Source organism: Typopeltis vanoorti, chromosome 25 (genome assembly GCF_054136105.1).
Source record: "Typopeltis vanoorti isolate ZY-2024b chromosome 25, IOZ_Tvanoo_1.0, whole genome shotgun sequence".
Taxonomy (NCBI): Eukaryota; Metazoa; Arthropoda; class Arachnida; order Uropygi; family Thelyphonidae; genus Typopeltis; species Typopeltis vanoorti.
The window spans coordinates 6,797,191-6,803,190 of NC_143573.1; positions in this window are offsets into that span (position 1 = coordinate 6,797,191).

The following is a 6,000-nucleotide window of genomic DNA, read 5'->3' on the forward strand; positions in this document are numbered from 1 at the left end:
CAATCCTACCTAGACCTTGGTCTTTCTCTGGGTCTCTTTCCCACTATCTTAGCATGAAACATGTTTTGCTAATCTTTCCTCTTCCGTTCTATTTAAGTGACCATGCCACCTAACATTTTGCATGCTCACACATGCAAAAAAAAATGTCAAGTTCCTTCCTGATGTCTTCATTTTTAATGATTCTGCCCCTAATTTTTCTAAGAACTCCCATGATGTCTGTTATCTTTGATGAAGTGCTTTATTTCTAACCCAATTCTCAGATCCATAACATAAAACTGGTTTCAACACTGTCTTGTATACTGTTAATTTCTCTCTTATTCCATATAAATTTATTTAACTTGCTGTCACCATACCAGCTTTACTTATTGTGCTGTCCATTTCCAGATTTAATTTGCCATCTTCACTAAACTGTTCCTAAATAGCTGAAATATTTTACTTGTTCTTTGGGCTCTCCACTGAGAATGCAGCTGAAATTTTCTATGCTCCTGCTAATTTTAATAGTTATGGTCTTTTTATTACTGATTTACATGCCAAACTTGTTACAGCTGTTATTCAATTTAGTTAGAGAATCCTGGAGATTTGCACCAGATCATCCACATAAAGCAAAGAGCTAAGTTTGATATCTCCATTTCTAATATCCAGTTTCATGACAATTTCTTTCATAATATGATTCATATAGATAATGAATCAATACACAGGTTGTGCAGAAGGAATCATGTAGAATTTGTGGATCTGTGGTCTGAGTTTGAATGGAAAGATTTGTTCTGATGGACTGAACTTAAATGGATTTGGAGTTAGGTGTGTACAGAGAGAATGAGAGAGAACTTTGTTCATTGAGAGTGGAAGTGCACAGTAAAGAAACCTAAAGAAATTAGGGTGGATACAAATGAGTGTGTGGGAAGGCACTCATGAAGTAAATGAACAAAAATGAGGATAGTCTCAGTCAACAATATCTAATATAGTAGTCAGTTCAGGCTTTAAAGGTAGTTGGGCTTCCAAGGGGATGCTACAGTTTTTATATACTAGTTCTAGAAGCATCAGGAATAAGAGGAAGGAGTTTTGGCATTGGCTAGTGCAACCTTGCCAAAAGTTATAGGCATTGGTTAGACTTGGCTAACAGCAGATGATGTAGTTACAGGGATAGAGTGTGATGGATTTAGGATAGAGTAGACACGGGCAGAAGATATCAGATGAATTGAGTCAATCTATTATGAGATTGAGGTCAGTAGAAGAAAATATAAATTTGGTTGCTGCTATAGGCCAGGGGATCCAAGGATAATGTGGAAGCCATGCATTAGCAAATTACTACAATGAATGCAAATCTAGTAATTATTATGGGAAACTTCAGCTTTGGGGGACATAGATTGGAAGGATCACATGGCAGGAAGCAGATGGAATTTGTACACTTATTGAGAGATAATAATCTGAAATAGAATGTGACAGAGGGGACTCTGGTTATAGGATCAGAAGACCTATCCATAACTAAGGTGACTACATTGCCTCCAATTGGAGAATGTGATCATGTGGTCTTGACTTGGGTGGTAAGAAGGGGGTGTATGTGGAACTACAAGGCTGGTGATTGTGCTACACTTAGGAGCAGTACCATGGCATAAAGATGTGCAAGAGAAGAATGTTCACAGTGTATGAGGGATAGTCAAGAGGATGTAACATTACACTGTATACCCACGATGAGGAGGGTAAATAGAGTAGGAGTTAGATGGATGAGTTGTATCATTAAGCATGAGCTGCAAAAAAAGAAAATGTCATGGAGGATATATAAGGAGAAAGTTGACCAGCAAGATGGCAAAATCTGATTATGAGAAGAAATTAATCGAACATGCAAAAGGAAATCCCATACAGTTTTTTCATTATGTTGCAAGCAGGAGGAAGAATGACTATAGAAGGATATTTTAGTAAGTGCAGATGGTAGAGAGGTAACAGAGGCAGAATTGTTTGTTGAACTACTGAGTGACCACTTTGCAAGGGTATATCATGCAGTTGAAAATATTGTTATGTGAGAATGGAAGTTAATGAATTGGAGGTACTTAGGATATTGAAGAATCTGAATGCAAATACAGCTGTGAGATTGGATGGGAATACTGGCTCATGTATTATAATTTTTTTTTTTTTTTTAATGTGTGTTTCTATTTTTCGTTGCACTAATTTTTTTTTCTTATTATTAATTTTGTTATTAAATTTTATTCATACTCGACTGCGCCTTTGTTAACTTTATAGGCGTTACTATTCCAGCTCCTTATGCCTTACCTAACTTTGTTCTACTTCACTCTTAATCTAACCCTAACCTACTTATCAAGTATCTCTCGGTTAAGCCTTCAGCGTATCTTCAAAAAACAGGTCACCTAATCTCTCACACTTCTCAGTTGGAATAATTTATTTGATTTTACGACTCTGCCATTCTAATTAAATTTTATATAGTCTGAGAATTTAAGGAAGGAACACAGGCAAAATCAAAAGTAAATTACATATATTCATGCAGCTAAATTGTATCGGTTCTCTAATTGACACAGGTTTGCTAAAAAATTTTTAGAGATAATGCATTGGCAAATGATCAGGCAAGATTATTAAATCAAACATAGCATTTTATTTTAAATAGTAAGAGACTACAATTCACATACTCAAAGGGAGAAAATATTTCTCTCAGGCGATCTGTACTTAATAGGTATAATATACAATTGACTATTTTTCATTTAATATTCACTTAATCTCACCACATTACTAAACTATCCCTTGAGTTACAATTTAAACTAAATACTTCAATCTTATGTACAAATATACAATCATTTCACCCATACATAACGATAACACAACGTCTGACATTTCACTAACACTTTCCCGTAAGCACTTTCATTACACATGCTAATTCTGATTATACCTATCTTAAACATTAACAAAACGTGCTCACTTACAGTACTCCTTTACATTGTCCGTCCAGTCAATTGAACAAAGCTTCAACATGGATAGCTTGACTCTGTGTCTTCATCCTTAGTTATGATTGTCGCTTGGATGATGTGGTGGTTCTTGCTATGGAAACTGTCCGATACAGTCGAGGTGATTTGCCATCGACACGGCCACTGCAATTCCTCATTGGATTACTGGGAAGGATCAGCAGATAGTCGCATTCTCCTGGCACATCCAAGCAGGAGTTCTCCCAATTACGGTCTCGCCTCCACACACCTAGTGGAACCGGATCTTCCGAGATAAGGAAAAACTAAGAGCCCAAAAGTGTTCTCCATTCCGTCTCAGATATAAATATCTTTTATATCTGAGATATAAAATAGATATCATCTTAAATATCTTTTCTAATCCTTTGTTCCAATGCTGCAGTATCCGGGATTACCTGTCGGCAAGATGACATCACTTTCGAGTATCTCTATCTTGGGCACTTATTTATTATTCGCAAGACTTCTTGAATGTTTGTTTTTGCTGATTCATCATGCTAATCTAGATTAATCCACTCTCTTTGGGTTTACATACAACTTTCAATGGGAACTAATTAATGCATTTTACAAAAAAAAAAAAAAAAAAAAAAAAAAAACACCTTTATTCAATCACTACATAATTTCTATTATAAAAATGTCTGAAAACCTCTGTAAAATTGAGCTTGATAAATTAATTTAACTTATTGTGCGAGAATTTTATATGCATTAAGGAAACTGGCAATGCCTTTGACTAGGCTGTTTCATTTAATTCTCAGTGCTTGCAAAATCCCAAGAGAGTGGAAGGAGGGCAAAATAATTCCTTGGCATAAAGCAGGTTCTATGGTAGCAAATCTTAGGCCAATCAGTATCTCAGGAGAGGTTGTAAAAGTACTGGAAAAGTTGGTCAAAAAGAGAATTCAAGAATGGATGGATAAGAATATGATACTCTGGGGGACAGCATGGCTTTGTGGGGTTTATTCATGCCTTAGTAATCTGTTAACCTTTTATGATAGTGAGAGCTATTATAAAACGTTATAATAGCTTTTTATAATTGAGTTCGATATAAGGAATAGATACACAATGGTATTGTTGGATTTTGCAAAGGCGTTTGACAGAATATCACATGAAACTTACATGAACTGCAACAAATAGAGTGAGTTATGAAACTGGCAATAACTGCCCATCAGCCACCCTGTTATCCATATGGATAACAGGGTGGCTGATGGGCAGATACTAAAAAGTAGTATATGGAGAAGCAGAATCCAGTAGAAAGCAAGTGACTAGTGAAGTGCCACAGAGCTCTATGCTTGGACCACTGCTGTTTATTTGCATATAAATGATATAGGGAATACCCAACTTTGCATCAGTTGTTTGTTGCAAAGTTGGATATGGTAATAGATAATCAGGGTGATGTAGAGAGCTTGCAGGATTATTTAAATAGGTTGACATTATTGGCAAAACATAATGGATGTCAATTAATGTGGATAAGTGTAAATTTATTCATTTTAGAATAAATAGATTACAAGCTAAAACTATGAAGCCAGTAATTTTGGAGTACTGGTAGATAGAAAGCTGAAGTTTAGAGGGCATATTGCTAAAGTAGTCAGAGTAGTTCACCAGATTACTTGGTTATAGAAGAACACACAACAAGAAGAGATAAGAGAGTTCTCGTTATAAAGCCTTGATATGACCACATCTGGATTATGTGCTCATTTCATTTTGGTCATATGGGTTTCTTGGGAACGAGGAAGTGGTGGAGAGGATCCAGAGGTGACTGAGCAGTCTCCCTATGAGAATAGATTCAGTGTTCGTGGATTGCAGAAGTTGGTTGGCAGGCAAAAAAGGGAGATATGATAGACACATTTAAGCTACTTAAAAGATTTTATAGGATTGATGCAGGGGAAATGTTTTAGCACTTGGTTAAAGATGATAGAACAAGAGGTCATCCCTGGAAGTTGGGTAACAGTGTGGTTAGCAAGGGCATGAGGATTAGATTTTTCACTTGGAGAGTGGTGAATGAATGGGTTGCCTTTACTAGCATCTTAAAAACTGGACTATTTTTAAAATCTGGGATGGTTGGTATCCCTATTATTATCCTAGATATGGTTTGAATCCAGGTCTTTCCGACCAAAGGGAATCTTCTGCTAAGAGGTTCTTGCAAAGAAATATTTCATATAAATATAGAATAGAATAATTTAGAACATTGCACAAAATTATTTTCAAAATTGTACATACCTCAATAGCACATGGGCTCTTCTTTGACTCTAAGCATAATCCCCATCAATTTGTGATGAATCTAATACTGGTCTGCACTCTGAGTCACAGTAGCATATGCAATGTCATGTGATGCATTGTTTTGAAAGAGATGTGTGGGTCTGTCTCACACACAACATTTTATCATAGAGTCACCATATTTGGTATACAGCTTCCTCCCATGATAATATAAAAGTTCCCCTTAATTTATAACTTGTGTATTCATGGTTTTCATGATGGAAAAAGAGTGAATTTAGTAGTTGACAGTACAGTGGTACCTTGGATTGCGAGTAACTTGGTCATGCGAGTGTTTTGCAAGACAAGCAAATATTTTTTAATAAATTTTAACTTGATACACGAGTGAGGTCTTGTAATACAAGTATTACCTACACGCTTTGTCTGCTGAGCGTCACGTGATCACAAGCTGCTCGGGATTGCGGGTAATCATCTCGCATGCTCGGTCTCAGTCGGCATACCTCATTCGTGCTAGCGTTGTGACCACTTGTGTGTGTGTGTGTGTGTGTAAAGAATTTTATTTTGTGTCCAAATGTAGTGACTGTTCTTTATTAACTGTATTATGACAATGGCCCCAATGAAGAAAAGGGTTGAAAAGGAAGGCGTTAAGAAGAAGGAGATGATTACGGTGGAACTTAAGAAGGAAATCATCAGGAAGCATGAACAAGGTATGTGAGTGGCCGCCATCGCAAGATTTTATAAGAAGTCTACGTCAATGATTTACACAGTATTAAAGAAGAACTAAGGGGGCTAGATGTAGCAAAAGGAGTCACGAGAGTATCAAAGCAACGGC